This window comes from Sebastes umbrosus, chromosome 9, assembly GCF_015220745.1.
Source record: "Sebastes umbrosus isolate fSebUmb1 chromosome 9, fSebUmb1.pri, whole genome shotgun sequence".
In the NCBI taxonomy this organism is placed as follows: Eukaryota; Metazoa; Chordata; class Actinopteri; order Perciformes; family Sebastidae; genus Sebastes; species Sebastes umbrosus.
In genome coordinates, this window is record NC_051277.1 from 12,911,144 (window position 1) to 12,935,868 (window position 24,725).

The 24,725-nt window shown below is 40.8% G+C and overlaps 1 protein-coding gene and 1 long non-coding RNA gene across 2 annotated transcripts in view; both read right to left on the reverse strand.

Moving 5' to 3' along the window:
• LOC119494375 (complexin-1-like) overlaps positions 1 to 24,725 on the reverse strand; it is a 63,757-nt gene that overhangs the window by 32,741 nt on the left and 6,291 nt on the right. The gene's annotated exons all lie outside the window — the stretch shown is intronic.
• LOC119494377 lies at positions 11,517 to 17,230 on the reverse strand. The gene is made up of 2 exons (XR_005208186.1): positions 13,798 to 17,230; positions 11,517 to 13,263 (listed from the first exon to the last, which is right to left on the reverse strand). It is a non-coding gene; the product is annotated as an uncharacterized LOC119494377 (long non-coding RNA).

Genomic DNA, 24,725 nt, shown 5'->3' on the forward strand with positions numbered 1-24,725 from the left:
ACATATTTGGAAGCAGGGAGACGAAAGAATTCGTTGTCTCCATGCAGTTTGTTTGTCTGTCTGGATGGCCTCGATAGCATCAGTTGTCCCTGATTCACTTACTGAATACATTTGTCCCCAACCCTCCAACTCCAATACTCAGTCTCTCCACCTGACCCTCAACTTTGCCTCAAATAAAAAATAAAATAAAAACTTTAACTTCCAGTAACTTAAAGAAATAGAACCAGTTTCTATTCAGTGCTGTATGAGTCTGCAGTGTACTGTATACATGTTTCCCAGTAGCCTCATTTGTTTGAGTGTGGTTCTGTTTAAAATTGGGTGTTTTGCTTCGCGGAGAACCTTTCTTTATCTCCTCTGGTTCTCTGCCTCTGATTACACAGTGTGTTAGAGGACCAACTGCTGCAGAGCAAGTGGACCTTTTCATAAAAGATGTGAGATATAAAAAGACATAAATAGCTGCAGTTTGTCTCTGTCAGTGCTACATAGCTCTCTGTGGTTGGCTCAGAGTTTCAGAAACCTAAGTTAAAGTGCACCAATGCCGCATTTTCACTCCATTCCCTTTTGGTTTTCCATCAGCAGAAGATGTTGATAGTAATTGGTACTATTTTTCGTGCCACCTCAGTCGAGTTTCCAAGCGAGCCGAGCCGATACTAGCAGGTGGAGTTAAAACACTGCAGACCACTGATTGGTCAGAGAGAATCGTCGCTAGAATAATCATGGGACGTACTGCACAAACCCGCCGTTTTTAAATAGCCAAGCTATCGTCAATAGCGACCGCAGTTGTTTTATTAACTCGACCCAGATTTAAAATAACGTCAGCCCACAAAACTACGCTGTAGAATCCCGCCTATACTATATCATATTTTGTATAACCAGCCAACTCTGCAGATCCCCTCAGCACTACAGAGCTTTTAGACTCTTTCAGCTCATTGTTTGTATTTAATGAAAATGTAAAAATCTACATTAAAGCTCGTTTCCAAGAAGTACATTAATGGAGTTATCTGGATAACTTCTCCAACTTTACTAAATAAAACCAGATATGATGAGTTCTGGGTTGTGCTAAGCAAAGTTATCCAGATAACTCAGTAAACCTGCTTCGGGGAACTGATCTTAGGTCTCACAGGTACAGCAAAACACACACACGCACACACGTACATGTAGAGAAACACCCTAGTGTACACACTCATGCTGTCACATACAAACACTGCTGCTGCTGGTTAGCGGCGGTCGATCTCTCTGTGCTCTCTGGGTACGAACTGGTCAGCAGCACACCAGTGAAACTGGCGCTCGCTCAGACTTTGACAGGCTCGATGTCTAAGAGCCAGCAGCTGAGTATGACTCACAGTCAGTCAGATGCATCCGCCGCCCGGCGCTGCGTACATACCAACACACACAGCCAACTACGAATCAGTACTTTAATGCATGTGACAGGAGCAGCTCACTCGGAAAATTAACCTTTATTCCTCGAGGTTGAGCGGGGAACGCCGGTCGGTGGCAGACGTTATGTTAGCGCTGGGAGGAGGAGCTCGTGTGTGCCAGGTTTAGGAGGCTAACTGGACCTGGAGGGTGTCAGATGGGGAGTGAACTGATGTCAGAGCAGCTTAGATCGCTCAGCTGGCTGATGATAAAAGCCTGGCGAGGAGCTCGAGCTTGGACACCAGACTGTAATGAGGCCGTGACTGTTTATAGCATACAGTCAAGAGGCTGGGATGTCCCTATTTATACCCAGCAGAGCTCCTGTACTTTGGAAGATCTATATGGTGGAACTTTTTAGAAATGTTCTTTTCGTGCTCTCAAATATAATATTTAATACTGTGCGTTTGAAAATGTGGCCTTCTAGTCATACTGCAGCACAATAAGTCTTAAATAAAACAAAATAACAATGACTTTGAGTTAAAGGGCTGCCTTTTAGCTTTGGTTTATCTTTATCTTTCTTTTGTTGCATTGTTCACAAATTGGGGAAGCCAGTACAAAAAGTGCTTTGAGTCCTAATTGTTCTCATAATATGGTCATTGTTTCATTTTTAATCCAATGTGCTTCAGTACAGAGCCAGAGAAGCCGACAGAACAAAATGTGCCACTGTCCAAAGTCTTACAGACTACACAATAACGCATTTATGTTTCCGCCTATGGAATAAATAGACAGTTTTAGGACTAACTAATCATCATTTTTTGTTATTGATTAATCGGTCTTCTTTATTTTTAAATCAATTAATGTTTGGTCCATAGAATGTCAGAAAAAGTCAAAACGAATGCCCAACATGTTCTCCCAGAGATGCCTTCAACTGGCATGTTGTGTTTGAAACCCAAAGATAATTTACAATTATATAAAACAGAAAATCCTCACAATTGAGAAGCTGAAAGTAGTGAATGCTTACAATTTTTGACTGCTTATCAACTACTTGTTTAATTAAATAATTGACTTAAAAATAAGACTCCGGTATGGTGGCCCCTTCCTGGACACAGGAAATTTTACATTTCCAGTTTATAAATTGCAAGTGTGCTAACGGCAACCATAACTAATCTGATTAAGAAAATACCATTAGCTAGAAAAGGTCTAACATCATCTAGAGAAAAACAAAGGAAAAGTAAGGCTGAAGTTATATTTTCTTCAAAGTGAAAAAAAATCTGCCAGTTCAGGGAGAATATTATATTATATTATAATATTATATTCTGTTTCCAAATCAGATGATTTTCTTTCAAGTATTTTAGAAATGCAAGTTTGAGTTGACTTGTTCTAGTGCAGCATCGTCCTGCGTTATTCTTTCATGTTTAAGATACTGAGAACATTGTTGGAAAAAAGGTTTATTGGGAAGTTTTTTGAGTTTAGAATTTTTTAAAGATATTTTTACTGCACTGACTGTTACCGACTTTTTTTTACTTTTACTGAGCTGAAACCAAAAGTGTAAAGACCTGTACATACCGGGGGTGTGACAAATAAACAATATGAAAATGAAAAATATTATAGTCTGGGCTCTGTTATCTATGGCTCTTACTGTGAACGGTAAGGAAGGAGTGCCTTTGTCAAGGTTCAAAGGAGTAATAAAGTTTTCCGTCTAGGTTCAGACTACGGAGCCTCTGTGTTATTGTTTCAAAATGTAGGTGCACCTCAACCTGTTCCGCACAACGTGATTGGTTGATGCCTTTATTCGCGGTATTTCAGCTCAGAAAAATCGACCTTGCTCTGAAAAAAAGTATGTTGCTTTTTTGCCATGTATATTCATGTTCAAAAACAACATTTTGAAAAAAATATATTGAATTGCTTTTAAGCAGACACTGCTTTGAAAATACAGTATTCATAAGAACCCTAACCCTAACCCTTGAAAGCTAACAGTGCATCAGTTTTACATTGACACTCGGTGTGACTGCAGTTGTTGTGAATAAAGCAGAGATGCTCTGAACCTGTTGACTCGCCGTTAAGTCTCTTTGATGTGATGTGAACACTGCAGCTGCTGCTTTGCTCAAGTGTCTCCCCATGAGGGCCAAATAAAGGAGAAACTAATTAATCAACACTTCTCGTGTCACATGACTCGATATCATCTCTTTTATCACCCACGCTGGAATCAGTGATTAGCAGCTTTACCATTAGCATACCATCACCGCTGCATTGAAAATGAGCCTCTTTCTCATTTGCAATCTCTTCTTCACGTCTCTTTGCTCTCATTAGGTGTTTTTCGAGTTAACCTACAGCTCAGGCTGCATCGACAGGCACAAAAACAACAAAACCATCCAGTCTCACCAAATGACGTATGAATGACACGGTAAATTTAAGGCATTTTGCGTGCAATAACAACGCCTTTGTTGCTTTTGTCGTGCCATTTCACGCCATGAAGTCTGTATTGACTGCAGTGCATTATTTATGTACGTATTTTACTTTGTTACGTAGTTATTTTAAGCCCAACCATGATGTTTTTTCCTAAACCTAACTAAGTGGTTCTGTTGCTTAAACATAACCATGACTGTTTCACGGCAACGATGTGGCGTTTAATGACAAACAAAAAGCCTAAAATGAGTTATCATGATACACAGAATGTCCTTAAAATGTTGTGCTGAGATCCATGAGATCAGGTTGACGAAACACACAATACCCTTCAACTGCAAACTTCTGTATCTTTTTTGGAAATGTAGCCTAATGTTAAAGTCGAAGTTGAGAGTCTTTGATGCAACTGCTAGATGTTGAATGTTTTAATGATTTTAGTGAAAAATGCATCTGTTTTGAATTAGGAGAAAATGCTGACAAGAAAAAAAATATGCATTATATTTCCTCAGATATTTATCTTTCGACAACTGACGTTATTTAGCCTAATATGGAGTCATCGTTATATCTGCATTAGTTGGTTAATGAATGGTTCTCATGAAACCTTGCGAGTCTTGTTGGTGCTGTGTGTTCAGTCATGACTTGACTGTGAAGACAGCCATCCCTAAGCAATAATTATTCTTATTTAATATCAAATATAATAATGTGTCATGGTTATGGTGCATGTCAGACTGTTGGAAATCAATATGTCATGTGTTTGCATAGACTGAAATTCATAAGAGAATTTCATTATTCATTGTTCACAGTTCACAGCGTGGACATACTGTAGCTACAGAAGCACTGATGTACTGGAATACAGAGTTACATTGAATATAAAGATCGAAGGTTTAAATATTGTATAAAACAAAATATTCTAAAGATGTGAATTTTTTTTCTTTTCTTTTAAAAGCAGATGAATTTGCAAAGTTATCAGTGTTTATTTAAAAGTAAAATGAAAATCAAATAAAAAAAAAAAATTGTGTTGAAATAACATTTTAAAATATGATATGCAACACAAACAATTTGTAGATTAACTGTGCATAATTGGACAGTGATTTGCCTTTCCTCCTCACTTTCTATTTTATAAACCTTTGTTTTTATAAATTGCTCTTACAAGTTTTATTCTGTTTTAGATTTGTGCACATATTATAATATTGCTTTTTTCCATTGCAACCTTTTGTTGTTTTGTTGCTTTTATTGATGATATTTTACTCGCTGTTCACTTCAACTTGCACAGCACTTTGGTCAACTTCAATTGTTTTTAAACGTGCTAAATAAAAAAAATTGACTTGACTATTAGAAGAAACATTTTCTGAGCCGTCAATGTCTAAATAAGATGTAATTTATTGCAATGACCAGTAACTTCTTGCAAGTGGAATATATTTTATGTGCATGGAGACATTTGACTCACATTGGTTTAAACCAATCTGCTCCTTGTAAAATTTGGGTTTTTGAGTGAAATTTGGTTAAAACATTGTATATACCAACGTAATTTATATGATTTCCATCAACAATGTTTTTTACAAATGGTTGTTAGGTAGCACTCTGATGTGCGATATGTACTGTAGGCTTTGGGACACTATGAATAAAAGAGACTCTTTGTGCTGAAAATATTCATTGTTGAGGGTGCATAATGTCCATTTTTTTCTGAATTTGTTGGAGCATACAAATACACTCTCTAGTGTGAGGCTGCAGCTTTTTTCTAAACACTGCTGCTGTCATCTCCATCAATAGTTCATCGTCAGCTCTATCAACTGTGGGCTTTTATTCTGCTCTTTAGGCCTGCGGGACGTGTTTCTTTGTAGCACTGTAGATATGGATTGAGAAGATATCTCCTCTCCATTGTCTTGGAGGACAAAAACTGTCACATGTCTGAACTGTGCAACGCCCCGATAACAAAGCTGCCCATTCACTCTCATAATCACTCTGGCAATAGAAAAGAGCAATTCTCCTCTTCAGCATGACCCTCAGGCTGCTATTGATTCTATCATTTCAACCTCCAGGGAGTCGGCGAGGCGACATGACTGCAGCGATGTCACACTAACTGTACGTGTGATTGTATGTGAAGTGTTAGCAGCGCTGAGTCAGTGATAGTCTGAAGGCCTATGGAGGGATTGACCTTTACAGCAAAGGGTTGTCTCCACTCCACCAATCTATTCCTGTCGATGTGTTCTCTGGCAGCCTGGCAAACTTCAGGGCAGTGAGGTCGTATTAAATGTCTGACAGGAGGGCAACTTCCTCGCCCTCGGGCCTGACCCTCTCTCCACAAGCAAATACATTTTCCAAACTGCGATTGGTAATATCAAGAGCTCTCTGAGAGAGAGCATTCAATTTCATAGGTTACTTGGCAAGAAATAGTCTGGAACGTAACCCCCCTAACTTTCTTTAGTCAGCTTTCCCTTGCTTATTAAACGTGATCTTGGGCTTGAAGCCTCGACAGCCTTTTGCGTAGTATCTTGACGCAGAAGGTTTGCACGTGGGTAACGTTGTGAAACGGTTGCAGTTCGGTTTAGGCAACACCACTACTTGGCTAGGGTTAAAGAAAAAACATCATAGTTTGGGTTAAAAAAAGGAAGCTTGTAACGGAAGTTAAGCTACAGACGAAACGTCATGTGACTCAGTGCTGTAGCAGCACGTGATATAATGTCGTCAGTAACAATCACAGTTTCTCACGGGACACGAACACCCGTCCGCTGAGTAAAAGTCTTGTTTGTTTGTCCCATCCACCACAACATCAGTTGCTCTGAGCGTCTAATACTGACATGGATGTGTTTACATTGGAGTTAGTTGAAAGCCTGATGTGTCTCATACAGACGCTAAAGGGTGCGTCAGTGCGTCTGTATCAAGACGCCGAGGGCCACTCCCCAAGCGTCGGTATTTGACGCCCTGGTGGTGAGACCAGGCTGGTTTATTGTATCATGGAACAACAACAGCAAACTCAAATTAATTCATCTTAAAGTAAAGTAAATCTTAAGTATGCATACTGACTCTCTCACTCTTTATAGCCTAATCCTTAACTATGTTGTAGAGTTGACACGGTACTGCTTCAGTAGGCGACTGAAACTTAACAGGCAACTTCAGATTTTGTTCTGTGTTGAATCCAACACTCACATTACTTATAAGGTTTGGTGTCATGGTTATTTATTCTGCATGACTTGCTCGTTTCCCATTTTGCGCTAACAAAGAGAACAAGTGACTAGTTCACTGGGCACCGGGGAAGGAAATGGACCAGAGTGACATTTTACGAACGCCCCCCTCTGGAGTATAGTAGTTTGATTTTCAAATAAAAAGTCCTAGTAAGCAGTATAGAATTGGGAAACACTGAATACTAAGCTACGCCTGAGATTCATCATCTACTCCAAAAACGTCCCTTCAACCTCTTATGTTCGTCCCTTTAATTCCTCACAACTTCTTTTTGTTCAAACAGCTGCTTATATCTCAGAAACACAATGTTCTCCACACATGTCAACATGATTCCTCATTCCTGAGTCTGTTTGATTTTCTAGTCTTGTGGAGGTGTTTGGAGATGTAGGGGGTTATGTTAAAATTAGCACCTTAATTTTATTTGAGATGGTTGTCAGTGATTCATTAAACCAGCTATGTGAGCAGACCAATTTCATGCCTCTCTCCGTCGCTGCCAGTGACACATTTAACCGTCCCCAAAATCGAGGCACTTGACATCCAATTCACATCTGCAAACTAATTAGAGCTCCATTGTGTCAGCTGGCTCTTTCTCTCTTTTCAGTGTCTTACAGTAGATATATTTGCTCAGGTCCATAAACTGGCCTTCAGTGACTGAGCCTCCCCCTTTTGTTAGCTTCTCACACAGCACGCACATACTGTTAAACTGAGAAAATGCTGTTAGCAATTCCCCAGACTGTGGAAGCATGCAGGCTATAGGGCCTCTTTCCTTTGCAACAAATTGTTGAATTATTCTGGTACGGATAAGAATAGCACAGGAGAAATCCCCCCTGAAGCACTGGGAAGAGATATGGAGTCAGTTAGAGGTAGTATCTGACCTGTGACCCCCCTGTGTCAGTAATAATGGTTCAACCTGTTTTTTTTGGATGCCCGCTGCAGCTCTTTAGGTGAGAACGCTCCAGAAAGCTTCATAAAGCTTTTTAGCAGTCGGCAGAAGTTCACACTCCCACCCACGGCAGCCCGGCAGCCTTTTCTCAACACCCACATCTCCCGGGCCTGTGTACCTTCACAAAGGTTCACAGTGAGCACCGAGCAGCTCGGAGACCTTCAGCTTCAGCGCCGAGCTCCTCTATTCATGTTTGGAAAGAAAAGAAGTCTGCGTTTCTTATACCTTCAGAAGAAAAGGGCAAATAGCTATGATCTGTTACAAAGTTCCTTTCTAAATTGCTTGTTGTGCACAAAACACTTTCTGCTGTCACACAACTCAGCCTTAAAGTATTGATCTGCCGCACCGCAGCGATAAATTGGTATGCTTTCACAGTGCGAGGTGTCAGGGGCTGTTTCATTTCTCTGTTTTTATGGCCAGATAAAAGAATCTGATGATCTTTATTGTCTTTTCCTTTGAGTGGAGTGACTCGCATTTGTCTTGTTTTGGGTTTCTACTAGAACATGTTTACGGGCTTTATAGTTCAAAAATCACATTATTTTTCTCATCCTGCCTGTGTGAATATACCTGTATTCAGCCTCTGTCTTAAACGATCCGTTTTAGCGCCTTTCTCTTTAAGCCCGCCTCCTGAAAAAGCCCAGTCTGCTCTGATTGGCTTGTGGGAAAAATATGGTGCACCTTTGTAAAGGTAGCTCTCAAGCTGTGGGCGATATATATTCTAATGAGCCTGCATGTGACATAGGAAGGGGAGCCAAATCTGAATGGCTTGTTGAATCACATGTTTTCTGATCAAGACAGCCCACAAAAAATGACTGGGTTGTCTTATTTCACAGTTTATAAATGTATGTGCACAAGCACTGAAAAGGTGAGTTTTTCATGAAAAAATATGATACTATTTGGCTTTTAATGAATAATATTCTATAAATAAATTTATAGTCTTCAGTGTAGTATAGATGCAACACAAGGGAAAGGTTTTTTGGCGCTAATACAAGACTGAAATAACATACATGTAATTTCAATTTAAAGTAATTTCTTGCCGTTTTCTATTTCTGATGGCAAATCCCACTCTCTCCTAAAAAAAAAAATACTTCACAAAAGTAAATGCTGCAGACAAACTTTGTGTGTGTGTGAGAGTCCACAAAGTGCATGAGTGCTTCACCACACACCGGGGATATATAAAAGGCCAGACTGGAGCCCGCTGTGGACGGCATATTCAGCCTTTGAAAGCTTAGAATGAGGATTGGGGAGTTGATTCCCCAGAGTCATCACCTGAGCTCAGGAGTTTGCTGGGAGGCAGATGAATCGTGCCATGACTCAGCGCTGAAGGGATATACAGCTACAGTAATCTCAAGACAACAACAAAAAATTGTCCAAGGGGATCCACCCTAAACAGAGCTGAGACTCCCACTGAAAGCATTCAAATCCGTAAAAAAAAAAAGAAGTGAGAACAGCAGTCTGGCCTGGTGTCAGGATGAAGTTATGAAAAGTACACCTGCATGGACCATCTGCATGATTTAGCAGCGCAGGGACCTCAATCAATGGTGCTATTCCATTTATACAGTGTAACCTTACTTATCACAGCTAGGCAAAAAGACAGATTTCAAAGATCAGGTGAACAGCTTAACCGCTCTGTTAAATAAATGCACGAGGTATATTAAATTCTAGGTAGCCATAGCAACTGTAATTCTCGCTCATGCAACAAAAACTCTCACTGGTGAATTCACGGACCTAAACACGGGTTCAAATTACGACAAACAACCTGAGATATCCCTCCTCTGTTGCTATTCTTGAGCTTTCTTCAATTTTTTTTTCCGTTAAATACTTTTTGGGGGGAGTTTGTCCTTATCCAAATGAAACGTCTAAAGGCAGAGGTTTTCCTATCCTGTACAGATTGTATTTGTGATTTGTTAAATTGGGCTATATAAATAAAATTTGCTTGACTTGACTTACAGTCATGCAACACCAGCAAGAGCTGACTGCACATTTTGTGGCCAATGTGTGATAACTTTGGCTTCACATTTTGGTGTTTCAAACCTGATGCCGGTCTACTGCATGACCGAATCAAAACCTTTCTTCTCAGTAAGAGCTGACAGTGTGCCGTAGTTTTCTACCTTCTTTGGTCCCGATCACACTGAAACACGTTGCTAGAAACGTGCTTGCATTCATTTTTTTTATTTTTTTTTCGTTAATCACATTTGATCTCTCGGTTGCTCACACAGCCCGTCTCCAGGCACATCACGCTGTTTTGCCGACACACTTTGCCAAAGTGTTTTTTGATGCCTGTAGCGACAGGTCTCAGTGTGATCATGACCTTTTGTCCAACAGGTGTGCATTAGAAAGTGCACAATTAAATGCAGTTGAGTTTGGTTTAATTGGCATATCAAACATCCATGTCTGCCCGATCAAAACCTGCAACCTCCAGCACCACTTTGCTGTTTACTCTTATTAAAAACACATCAGGAATGCACCACAGGAAATTGGAAAATCTGGACACTTTAAGCCACAGTTTAAATGTGGCCTCCTCTGTTTGCGTTCACCTGTGACTGTTTGCCTTTCTGGCACATCTGCCATCATTTCCTCCTGCTCTGTGGTCATTTTATGTCTTGCTCCTGTTGCTCTGTCCGGAGCAGTGAAGGAGGAATTTCCCTGAGGCAGATGGTGGATGACGTAGCCCTGATCTTATCAGTAGAGTCAGGCTCTCTACTCCCCACCTTAACCACCCTCCACTCGTCCACATGTCCTTCTCCCCTGGCAGTTCAACGCTATCAGGCAACAAACTATTAATCCACAGAGACCATACGATGTCGTGAGTGCATACATTTTCAGCATGGCTTGGCCCAGTAGGAATCAAACCATAGAAACCTTGGCAGTGTTTGGGACTCAGGACTGTTCAGAACACTCGGCATATGACGGCCAGCAGGACACGAAGCTCAGTCTGTACGGACTGCAGAAAGAGCGTGCTTATAGCGAACCATGTGGAGAAACATATAGAAACTATCTGTAATACAGCAGTGAGTCAGGAAAATGTACTGATTGATTTGCGAATTCTGTGCATAATATCAACTGCTTTCAATGTAAACTGAAAACAAACGTTGCAGAAGTCATCAGCTCAGTCTTTAGGATCCACAGTTCTGCTGGCTTTTGTTCTTGCCAACTAATCAGGGAGTGATTTACACCTGGGAGGCCAGGTGACGGCTGTTAACACCAATTAACTGCTAAGATGGAAAGCAAGCTGTGGCCTTATCTGTAAAATATAGAGGAGATTTATCATTAAAGGCAAACGTAAATGTTGTGTTTTATCTCGATCCAATGAAAACCAATTTTCCAAATTTGATGATTTTTGCATTTTCAGAGAAGTTTAAGGATTTTGTGTTTTGTCATTGTTTGATGAGAGCCTCTAAACTCTAAAGGTAACCTCACCTCATGAAACTTTTTTGTAAATATGCATGGTCACTAAGTTTCTAGACACAGTGACATGAAAAATATAATCGTGTGTCATCTTGTGTGTTAATTATTCAGATATCTCTGAGAGAAAAGCCTCTAAACTCTAAAAGTGACCTCACCTCATAAAACTTTCCTCAAAAAAAACCTTTTGAGTATGTAATTATGACACCAAGTTTATAGACACAGTGACAGAAAAAAAATACATTTTCTAATCTTGTGTCATGTGTTCCTGTTAAAAGTTACAATATATTTCATGAGCAGAGCATGTGGGCGGAGTTGAGCGTTGAGAATTTCCGCCCCTCATTCACGGAGCTGTTCGTTGAAATTGCTCACCGCTTGCTCCAACAAAAGGAACAAGCTGTGTTTTAATTAAGGCTGTATAGGCTACCGAATATCTTTTTCTAAGCTTCTATTGAGGTTTTCAGATGAAGCTTCGAATATCTGTCATATTCCCTAAAAAACATTTGAATAAAGTGATTCATCGGATTAAATGAGTCAGTTTTAAATCGACTTTCTTTAATGAATATAACATGTCAGTTTAATTTCATTGCTGCTAGAATCCCCCGTTAATACAGGTTCATCCATTGTGTGCAGCAAGTAGGAGAGCAAACTGTTTTTTGACTGCAGTGAAAATGTTGTTTTTGAAAGGCTAAACGCCAACAAATATGGATTGAAGCAGAATATTAAGTCTTTTTTTCAGTAACTGTTGACTTTTGGACTTTACAATGCCCTGGAGTTACACAAGTCTGAAAAAATCCTACGTATGCTGCTTTGAACTCATGGCATTAGCGGTACCAGAGAAAATTGGAGCGAGAAATAAGGCGACGCTCCAACTTAAAAAAAAATTTAAAAAATACGCCCTGCGCTCCATCACATATCCTTCCACTCGCGCTCCCTGCTGGTTTGCACTCCACTCAATTCTCTGTTCTTGACTCATCTCAACTCGTGGGCATTTGCATACATTTATCCAATCAAATGTGATTTGGAGTACAGGCTAACACAGTGTAACCCAGTGTATAAAACAGCACCTCACTGTGAGGCTGTGTTTCATCAAGGACGTGTTTGTTTGGATGTCAACTGGCTAAACCTTTGTTTACATTTGTAAAGAATGTAGCTGAGGTCAAACTAATTTATTCTGTCCTCCAGTGTTTGCTATATATTGCCCACGTTTGAATGATCCAATCAAATGCGAAGGACAATTTCCTCAATACAGATGATGTTGGAAAAAGCAACACCGTAACCGCTCTGCTTTCAGGTTAGGAATCCTCCAGAGCTTTCAGTAACAGCGAGGATGGAAGCAGCCGCCTCGCTGTGACCTTGAGTGAAATCTCAGTGGGCTGCTGCACGTCTTTGATCCACACGGCTTTCAGCTTGACCTTGTGCCATATTTCATACAAAGTCACTGCTCTGAATCCTCCAGACCCTCTCCATCCTTCTGACCCACAGCAGCACCGCCGACACCTCTGGATGAACACGAGTGTGTAGGGTGACGATACACACACCTGCAGAGGCAGCAGACTGTTCTGATTAATGATCCAGCAGACCGAATGGAGCCACAGTTTAATGGACCTACAGCAGCTCAGCCTGCAGCAGACATAACTGATGACTCTTTTTGTTTGTTTTTCACGGAGAGGGTGCGTCTCTGTGTGCGTCTATGTCTGTATATGTGTGTGGGTTGACAGTGCAATTTAAGGGGAATCACTACTAATTTTTTAAAGTGTTTGTTGATGACGACGTAGCTCAAGCGGAGGAGAGGACGCTCGTTTTATGCCAAGGTGACATATTGAAGAGGGCGGCCATATTGGATGCCGGTCAAGAAGGTGCGGTGAAGGTCATCTGTTGCTCTTTACCCTCGCCAAATAATTACACGTTGTTCTCTCTGGGCAGAGCAGCGCAGCGTGTTGCGTCAGGGAGCCAAGTGGAAAATTAGTGGTTATCTAAGGAAGTAAAACGTCACGATGGTTATTTTAGGCAACAGTGGTTCCTTTATATAATCAGCTACATATATATCAGCTTTATGTACATTGTAGTGAGGGTAAATTAAAATAATTTATTATGCAAATGATAGTCCACAGTTATATTAAAAACCAGAGAACAATATTGGAGCAGGACAGGATTTTCATGCTTTTGAACATATTTTTGTTTATCTTTATTAGGCCGGCGTTAGCTGATGTTTGAAATTCAACTTAGCCAAACTAGCCCGGTTCCGGAAAAAAGTAAAAGTCCAACACATTTTCTGAATATATAATGTTAGGTGACTGGCAGTTCGAGCACCTCTAAGACTTGTATAGGCATAACAATGCAACCCTGTTTCCTAAAAATTACGTTCCCATACAACTAAACTGCCTTCTCAATTAAAAAAATCTTGTTTTAGCTTAAAAAAAAGTGTTTGTTACTTAACAAGTTACGTACGTAAGTTATGTACACAATGTCAAACATTTAACGTACCGTTAAAATAAGTGAACATTGACTTTTGATTTCACACGGCACACAAACAGCAGTCTCCCGGGTGAAAAGTCCAGTGTTTGTGTGACCCATCCATCCACTTCCACGCGGACTTCCGGGGACTTTGATTAGAGACATACTTGTGATTCGTCAAAAAACAAGCGTAATACCGCAGAAAATATATTGACAAAAACTGTTTTGAAAAAATATCTAATTGAGATTATTTTGACTGATATTGCAATTGCTTTGTTATATTGTATGCACTGCTAAGAGCAAGCTAAACCTAATCATTATCAGATTATGGGTCACTTTTTGGAGAATTCATCATTTCTGGTGCATCATTTTGTTCCAAATTGGACAAACATTGTAATCAGTCTTTAGGATTTCAGTCTTGCATGGCTTTTGTTCTTGCCAACTAGAGTCATTGTGTGTGTTAATTGTTCAGATATCTCTGAGCTCTCTTTTTTCTTCCTGTAAAATGTTAGAATATATTTCATGACTCATATTATATTTTGTAGTAATATTTGAATCAGTTTACTTTGAGATTCTGAATCAGTTTTAGATTAATTTAATATTTTGGTGCAACATTTTGTTCTACATTGCAACAACCAAGCTTTCTGAATTTGCTCTGATTCGTGTCTCTGACTACCTTCTTCTCCATAGCAGTAGCAGCTAAAGCTTATGGGTACTGTAGTATTTAAATTTGCCATACACCCCATAGTATCATAAGAGGCTCCCGTGTTTCTGTGTCGAGGAACGTTGAGCCGCTCTGCCTTTAAAAAATGTTTTTGTTGCTAAAAATCCAACTTCCCAACTCCCTGTAGCTCTACGAGGAGAATCCTGCTGGGAACAGGAGCCTTTTAGTAACTTTCACACTTCAGCGGCTGAGCTGATTAACTACGTTGTGTATATATTTATATATTTATATTTCCATTTGGCCCTGAAGTTATAATGAACTTCTCTGTACTTTATTTGTTCAACTCTCCTGACCCAAACTAAACGGTTGTTGTTTTGATGTTAAATCGTCATAAACGGACATTGGTCGCTGCAGCGATGTTGCGTAATGTAGGTGCAAATATTCAGGGCAAACAGATGAGTCATTTCCTCACGGCACAGTCGCTGCAGAAGCAGAGAAGGAGCCCATTTGTGGTGTGCATGTGTGTCACTAATGGGATGCTCTATGTCTGAACACGGCTGTGTTTTTTTAAAGTATACATATGAATTTGTTCTTTTTATTGCATTTGTCAACGTGTGTTCATTTATGTGTTTGCAGTGTGCTTATGTTGCCGTCCATGTTTATGTTTATATGTAATTTTTATTGGACAGGCATACTGTATGTTGTATACGTTTCATAATCACCATGAACGGAGCAACGAGTTGATTTGTGCAGCCTGCTGCTCCCAGTACATCTGCAGTGGTTGTTGAGGTTGTTGAGGTTGTTGAGCAACAACAGTGACTCAGTGATTTCTTGGCAAAATTCACTTCACGACCCAACTTGTGTAGGAGAAAACAAACTCTGCACTTTCTTCCCCTCCTGCAGCGGTCATTGATAACGTCACACCCCTTCGTGTACAGCAGCAGGCGGCGTCTCTTTGCATCAGGATCCTCCGGGCGGCTCAGCAGGCCACAACACATCACTGATTCCTGCAGCCCTGAGCTCAGGCAGCCCTGCCACTGCCAGCATGTGTGTGCGTATGCACGTCAAGTGTACAGCTGCTGACCCCTGCAGAAAGTTCTGGATGCTGCTGGTTTGACCGACCTGCTGTCCTGGCCAATTCTCATTTCGTCTGCCCTCCATCTGTGTACTTGTGCAAAGTCAACCCTCTGCCAAACTACAGACCAATTCAAACTATCACAGTGGGAAAAATCCCTTAAAAATTGTCAGAATTCATACTAAAATTGCTGTTTTTGTTTGTGAAATTGTTGCTCACTTATTTTCCTGCAATGCTTGCACACCAAAATGAACATGCTCCTCCAAAAAAGGGACAAGTTTGAGGATCGTGGCTCAACATCGGGACATTTTCTGCCTGTTGTTTATGAAGCTTTCAAATGTGAAATTTGTTTGTAGGTTTCCAAAGTTCACATTCATGCTTGTTTCGTATCAGTTTTCTTAGTAAAAACAGTTAAATGCAATCATTTTGTGCACTAATTGCCGCAGTAGAGCACTGTCAGCATTAGGATACATTATTGGAATAACTATTAGTAGAGGTGACCCTAAATAGTTGACCATTCGACTTTTCGATCTAAGGAGCCAGATTCGTCGCAGTGGTGGAAAAACTGTGACTATGAATCAATTTTACATAGAATTGCTTGGTTTCTCCCAATAAATCATGATATAGACCCTATTTTGGTAGAAATATCAGCCTATTAATAATACTGTTGATACAAATTTGTACTATTTGTGCATGAGTAAATCACCATGACGTTGCATTATCGAAATTTGCACACAACTGTATACTTTGTCACTTTGACTTGAATAAACAGAAATATAGTAAACATACGTGAACAGTGAAGCCAGCTGACTGACTGACATAATCATAAAATGTGTCTGATAACTCTAATAACAGGCTACTTCGAGTTCCATGTGACTTTTTTGTAACAGAAAACCAATTATCTGCACTTTGCACAGATCTGATCTACAGTAGCAGCATCATCCATTATTTGTCAGAGATAGTGACTCATATCATGCCTACATAAAACCTACCTTGGCTTCTCCTGTACATTAGTTGCTACAGTGCAGTGCTCTACAAATCACAAATGGTAGACCATTCATACTTGGTATTCCTTCTCATTAAATATCAAAAAGTTTTCAGTGAAACTTTTAATGGTTTGTGCAGATTTTGAAAAAGGGAACCTCTTGAGAGTTACTTGGGAATTCATTCATTAAATAGAAAAATGAACATATGATTTTAATGAACACAGTTTTGGACAAAACTGGGATTCTAACTGATGATATTCTAACTGACATTTCAGAAACACTCATTGGTGTTCCTTGTCCTCGGACTTGTTTGACATCTCAGCATTATATTATATAGTTTTCATAGCTGATAGAAAATGATGTCCAACATCCAATGATGACCAAAGTTGTTGGGAAAAAAATTCTAGTCTCAGAATAACACTAATGAACTCTTACATTAGTAAGAGTAGTACATTACCACGTCTCCACTTAATCCCACCCAGCTGGCTGTATGTGGATGGATGGATGCCAGCTGGTGTTGTTATAGATTCTTGGCATTGATCTCACAAATGTTTGCACTGTGAGTGTTCTGCCAACAAACCTGTACCGTTTACTGTCCAAGACATTGATTTAAGGCCCCTGCCTCATTTTAACATAAAAAAACAGCAAAAAAATCCTTATATACATACACAACTGAGGACAATGTTCAAGGTCACAAGTCAAGTACAATCACAGATGTACAGATGGTGTCAAAAATGCAACTCTTACATTTAAAGCTGTAATACTTAATATTATATTTGGAAATCAGTTGACAGCCATAAAACATTGCATCATAAAATAATAACACTGGGGAGAGTCAACCGCAGATTTCTGTGACAAAGACCAAATGAGGGCAGCAACATTCCTGCAGAATAATGATGATACACTGAGCACTGTATGCATGTTCTCTACAGCCACACACACGCACGCACACACAAACACAATGGAGAGGGTGCTCCATAACGCTAATGTGTGCTATCCAGTCATCCCTCTCACCACGGCGTATAGTTAAGTGTCATGCAGCCTCAGCGTACGCTATTAACTGCTTTCTAGGTCAAAGCGTGAATCAGTACTGAGCATCAGCAGCTCTCCCGCATCACAGCGTCTCTCTGCTCCGCCGCTATGCAGGTGAAGTGTTTTGATTCCCCGAACTCCCCACGAAGACCAGAGAGAAGAAAAACATCCATTTGGAGACTCAATTAGCGCCGAGAAGCAAAAGAACTGATGTGTTTGTGTGTTTAGCTTCAGAGAGGCTCATTTGTCTGCACTGAGCCGGTGCCATGTGGTTTTAGTGAGCGTCTGTAACTATGTGTTTATGTGTCATGCCGATGGCAGTCTAGTCCCTGACTGGTTCACACAAGGAGAAGGTATAAACGAGGTGTCAGGCAAAGAAATAAATTAAACAGGATGTTATCGAGGCATTAGTTCTGACCATGATGAACACAAAACTTAGTATCACTCCATCAGTTGATATAATTTTGATTATAATGAATGTGTGTCTGTATAATCTCTATAAACAGAATCTGTAGGCAACGGGACATGATTTTGGTTCTGGTTTCCGTTTGTAGTCTGAGTAGTATTGTGAGTGAAATATGGTGCACCTTTGCAAAGGTAGTTCTCAAGCTGTGGGCGGTATCTTCTAATGAGCCTGCATGTAACATATGGTGCCTTCAAACGGGGTCGTGTTTACCGTGTTCACGAGTTGAGTCCATATGAACGCCCCCCCTCTTGTCGTACTCACAACTTCATAAGTGGAAGGTTTCGCAGTGCATAATAACTTAATATATTGTAATTCTTCGTAATTTTATAATATGTCTGAGGAAAGTGTTAATATTCCCAACGCCCTCATCTTTTTCCTCTGTCATTATGCCTTTGCATTTCCTGCATTATGTTACCCACTTGCTATCTTGCTAAATTGTTAGCCTCTGTGGCTTCTAGACGCCGACAGTAACGTTAATAAGGCCATTGCTTAGCAGCAGTGTTCTCACGACTTAACCACTTGAACACCAAGCATGTCACATACACGACTTCCCATGTTGTAAACACGAGCTCACGAGTTTCATTTGAAGGCACCAATAGGAAGGAGAGCCAAATCTGAATGGCTTGTTGATTCACATGTTTTCTGATCTAGACAGCCCACAAAAAAACTGACTGGGTTGTCTTATTTCACAGTTTGGTTGGTAGTAATCCAGATACCCAAATGTATGTGCAAACGCAATATGTTCCATTAAAGGTGGCTATTCTTCTCATTCCTCTCCTGTTCTTCCAACTGTTTCCACGTGGAGAATACATCAGGGACTCTTCATGTTTGAAATGAAAAGATTTGAATGACAGCTGCGTCGGCCACATGGGGATTCCCTCGGCAGTTGTTGGACTGCCCGCCCCCGGCACGCTGTTGCAGGGCAGACAACCCCCACAGATTGGAGAATGTCAATCAACTGCAATTGTTTTATAAGAGAATTTAGTTTAGCACTGCACACAAACTGCTGTACATCCGTTTGGGTGTAGAAATCTGCTGCCAAGAGGACCTGACAAACTAAAGACATCTGGGCCAGATTTGGATCTATTTGAGAGAGATTTAAATCACAGTGATGCTAATGCATACTGAGAATTTCATTCTTTGGCTTTTCTATTTTACTTTTTTTTGTCTATTTTATTATTTTCCTCCTCTGCCATACAAACTATTTAAAGGTAACACGTGTACAGTCAAGTATGCAATTATCCTCAAACTTCTATTCATTGGTTAGAGGAATGCCTCGCTACCGGCAACGATCAACCTTGGGCTGTCTGGAAAACACTGAACCGCCTGCAGGCTGGCGAAGGACGCTGCAAGGTGTCCATGAAGAAATGGAAAATAACAACTTCCGATACATGTGTGTGTGACGAATCCCAAACCATTGAACACATCGTGAGATGTAGCCAAGCTCCACAATGTACCAAAGATGACCTGGCCGAACCAAATGCCGGTAGCGATCGCCTGCGCCAACCACTGGAAAGACGTGATATAGAAGATGGCAGGACATGAGGAAGATTGGTTAGAACAATTTTCCAGTAATTCATTAACTGGATGTTAAATCCTTTGGCATCATTTTTACATTTGGGCAAAATCTACACTTTTTATTACCCACTTTTGAATTGAACAGGCCTTAGTCTTGACTTGGTTTCTACTGTATTGGGAAACAAGAGTAAGTTTCTACTGTAATGGGAAACAAGAGTAAGCTGCCAGCAGAAGATTTTGATTGTACTGTTTCGATGGTATAGGTTGAATCCCATTGCTGCTGCAAAAGAGCATGTGTGCCCCAAACAGTCCCAGAACCAGCCTGGGTTAAAAGAAAACACTTTCCCTTTTTAATTCATGACAATAGTCCTGACTATCGAAAGCCTCAGGGGGCTTCATAAGTTACCAAACTAGATCTTTCGGACACGGCTGCTTCTGAAGACAGCGGTCTGTAACTTCAGTTTCATAAAATCCCTGCAGGTCAATCGCTGTCACTTCCCCATGATTATAACACACACGACACACACAGTGTGACACGGAGGCCTTCAGGGTGAGTTGCTGGACCATGATGACAAATAAAATATCAATACATCAATCATCTTCAGACTGACACTTTTATTATATATTGGCCCCTTCAGTAGGGCCATGCTTCTGAAGAAAAGGTGTCTGGAGTATGGGCTCTGTTTTTTTCATGGTGTTTTTGAGCTCAGAGGTGTTATCCCTTTTCTTGTTAGATGATAATGAGCCGTATTTTCTGCCGATAGAATTCCACCATATTACCATTTTATGAACTTTATAACCTCATTTCCATTGACTGGCTTACCAGTCAAACCAGACAAAAATAAACGTTTCAATCACAAAAATGTAAAGTCTTCAACTCACGGTCAAACATTTAAATACAGCTGGACCCAAGTTTTGGTTTACAAATGAGTTTGAAATCTGTGTTTTGTTACTTTACAAAGGAAGGCTCTACCCCGTCAATGATAAAAAAAAAAAACACTGTGCAGTGCAGCAGAGGTGTCTAAAGAGGGCAGATATCATTACTGCACATCAATTTATCAGGATTACATTGCTTCCCTTCTTGGCTCATTTCTCTGAATTGGGTTCAAATAGGCTGCTATCCGCCATAAAACATTATTCTTATATGCCAAGTCGACTGAAAGCCAGTTAAGTGTGAAGAAACTCATTTGAATTGCTCACGGAGACCAGAGCCCACCCATGCACAAAGGTTTTATATGAAATCCAGCAGGAAGCGTGTGTCATATAGAAATTATATGTCATGTTATCTAAGCTTGTGGTTAAACTCTTGGTGGCCTGATTGAAATAAATATTGCTCACAAACAGCATTTTGCATGATATGTGGGAGAAAAAAGCAATATTTGAAACATGAAGGACTCTCTATGTACAGGGCTGAAGGGCATTAATATGTTGTAATATCACAGTTACTCTGATGGGGACTGCTACTGCATAAAAAAATCCCATTTCAGCTTCACATGGCCGAGTTTCCATTGTTTAAATCCAAAAAGAAAAATGATTACGTTTTCACAATTAACTCTGGCCGAGCGTGAATCTGTCCCACTGCTCTTTTAAAGACAGCAGGAGGACAGAGGCCATGCACATAGCTCATAAAGACAGAGTCCATATCAGCCTCATTAGCAGAGAGTGGACAGAGCAAGACGGAGAGAGGGCAGAGAGGAGGAGAGGAAAAAAAGGGACGATGAAAAAGAAAAAAGAGATAGGGATGAGCAAAGAGGGAGGGCATACAGAAGAGGGCATGCAAAAGCCACTGATTTACAAATGCAGGTTTGTTTAAATATGTCCTTTGAGGGAGGGGATGTATGTACATTATGTGGGATATATAATGTATGATATGAAAACCGCGAAAGAAATCCAGACACTATACAAACATTACTCTATTTCTCTAGTTGGACAAGTAAACAAATGACAGCCCATATACCCACTGAGGTGTGTAAGGTCACACAGGAGTTAAACATCTCCATATAGCCATACAGTATATCCTCCAGGGTTCTTCAGCTAATCCTAATTAATCCTTTAGGATAATTATGTTTTATCTCCTATGTGACCACACAACCAGAGCACAGGGAATTGCCTCATACAGTATACTGCATATTACCTTTTCACAGGTACACTATCAATATTAGGCATGACACTTTGCAATGAATGCACATTTCCATAACTGGACCTATTACACCCACATTAGTGTACATTGTCAGCAAAAGGCGTATGAATGTCACGATAATGGCACAAGGCACTTAGCGTGCAATAAGAGCGCCTTTCTTGCGTTTGGCATGTCATTTGCACACCATGTAGTCTGTAATGACTGCAATGTCAATACCCCGTCTAAATATGCTACAATCAGAACTAGTGACGTAGATCAAAACAAGAGCAAAAATACTCAGCCTCCATACAGTGAAGCTGCTCAGTGCCAACACATCACTGAGAGAGGCATCTGAAACCTGTCCAGAATAAATAAAGGTTTAAACCAAATGTCCTTGTACGATGGAGTTACCGTGTTTACCTGTGCAGCAATAGCAATTTCGCTCAAAATATGCACTTACAAAGGCAACAACACCTGACATGGTGCAACATATTTCATTTTAAATCACCTAATTTCAACATATTCTTGAATGCATAATTTTTTCCTGACAAAATAAGATAGTGCAGCTTTAACACTGCTGGTCTGCACAGACAATGGAGCCATGAGGAATAAGTCACGAAGCAGAATTCAAATCTGACACTGATTGACAGCAGTGTGACTTTTCTTTTGTTTTTGTTTTCCCTCAAATCCCTGACTCGGTAGAGTGTATATCTGTGTGTGCATCCTGCCCGAATGCTCTGCAGCACACCCACCCGCTGTTATTATCCAGAGTTATTCTCTGTTGACTCAAAGAAGTTTGTCTTCTTAGAGAATGTTTACATGTGTCCAGTCGATGTGTGTAAAAGGCTCAACTGCAGGCTGCACTGTCTGTACTGGTGTGGAACGGTTCCCTCAGCGTTCCCTCAGCGTTCCCCTGCTGTGGTTTTCAACTGAGCGGGAGGTCTGTCGCATCCCACTGATTGGCACTCCCTGTGTGTGTGTGTGTCTGCGTGTATGTCCGTGTGTGCGTGTGCGTGTGTGTGTGTGTGCTTTGTTTACCAGTATGTCGGTGGGTTTGAATTGGATATTTTTGTCCTGGTAGTGTGTGTCAGTGTTCACATGTTTGTGTGTTGCCCTCCAATTTTGTGTTTTTCGGTGTGTTTGTGTCGCCATCATCTCTCTCTCCGTCCTTCTTGGGCACCCCCACACACACAAACACACACACACACACACACACACACACACACACTTACTTTATCATCTAATGCCAGCAAAAGCTGACTACTAAGGTCCACCCCAGTCTTTCTGTCTGTCTGTCACACAATACTGAATCCCACACACACACACACACACACACACGTCCCAGTATCCCCTGTGGCTGCCTGATTGAGGTTTCCTTGCCTCGCCCTTTAGATTCACTGTAATCGTCGAAGGAGTGAGGGAGGGAGGAAAGGGAAGGAAAGTTAAATTGAAGGATGGAAAAGCAAAGAGGGGATATAGAGAGAGTGATGGGAGTACAAGTAGAGAGGGTTAGGGAGCTGTGCAGGGAGGGAGGGGAGTGATGAAGGAACTGAGAGAGGTGGGAAAGGAGGTTGGAATAAAGAAACGTGATTGAAGATGAGGAAGTGTTAGAGGAAGGAGTGGAGATGAAGGAATGATGGGGAGGAGAGAGGAGAAATAGAGAAACTCCGAGGCCGCAGACGACAGAAAACATCTCCCATTAAACGGAGATTACAGCTTCTGCCGGTCCAGAGTGCAGCGCGACTTTACAACCTCTGCCGTCAGCCGCTGATGATATAACACCCAGTTTTAAAGATCAATTTGTCACTTTTCATCTCCTCCTACACCTCATTCGCCTCCTCCTCTTCCACCGAGGCTGAGGGCAGAGAGGCCAGAGAAAGGAGGAGGAGGAGGAGGAAGAAGGTTGAGGAGGAGGGAGGAGCTGGAGGTGCAGCTTCATCGAGGGAAGAGAGCAAACTTACATTTACGAGCATTTTTGATGATGTCATCCCTAATAAATCCTCCCCTCTCCCCCTGCATGGTGTCCCATTTTAGCAATAAAAGCCCTACACACACACTGACAAACACACACACATTGCTCTAACTGCCCGGCAGACTGAATCAATTCCTCATTTGTCCTTGCTTTTCTCCCTACATGTCACTGATAAGCTATGGCCGGTGGTTCTTAAACTGTGGTTTAGGGACTTCAGCGGTCCTTGAAGTTTTTCTATGGGGTTTGGTCTGTTTCACTGCAGATTAAAGGACCACACAGGTGTTTTTGCATGCTTTAAACCTTTATCTAAAACCATATATTTTATATTTGTGCTTACCATGTCATAAACTTGACTCAATGATAACTGATGAGGAAATGAGGAAAACAACTGCTGCAACTGCATGGCTGCTTTACATTTTTGGGGAAATTTGGCAACATTACAGGTCACCAAAATTCATATACTAAAACAACACAAACAAACGCAGGACCCGTGTGAAACTAAACATCAACGTTGACTTTTTGACACGCCGTTGGTCACGTGACTCGTTAGTATGTGAGTATGTGAGTTATTAATCAAGTTAACGGCAACTGCCATCTTTACCTAACCCTAACTAAGTGTTAGTGTTTTCTAAACTTGTGAAAACAGAAGTTTATTTTGAAAAGACACTATGCGTGTAACAAGCGTATTGGCACGCCGTCCCTGATACGTCCAAAACTTATTACACTTACTTAAGAGATCAATATTTTGACACAAAAACGGTCCGCCAGATTCCAAGATCAGAACTGCGTCCATAGCAACGGTCTGTTATCCATAGCAACGGTCTGCTATAAAGAAATAACAGACCGTAGAACGCTGTGATTGACCAATCAGAATCGAGTATTCAACAAAGCCGTGTAATAAGCGTCGGTATTTGACGATTTGGGAGTGAGAATGTCACTGCTGAGTATGACCACATGTTGTGATCATACACATACAGTAGCTGTGCTGCACAGAGTATAGAAAAAGCACGTAGTTACCACTAGTTAGCAGCTCTAAGAATATGATTTGCCTGGGTGCAGTTACACTTAAATCTACAGGGTTAGTGGTGAACTAGCTAAAACAACCTGCAAGGCCTTTTATATCCCAGTTCAGACTCCTCAGATGAGCCA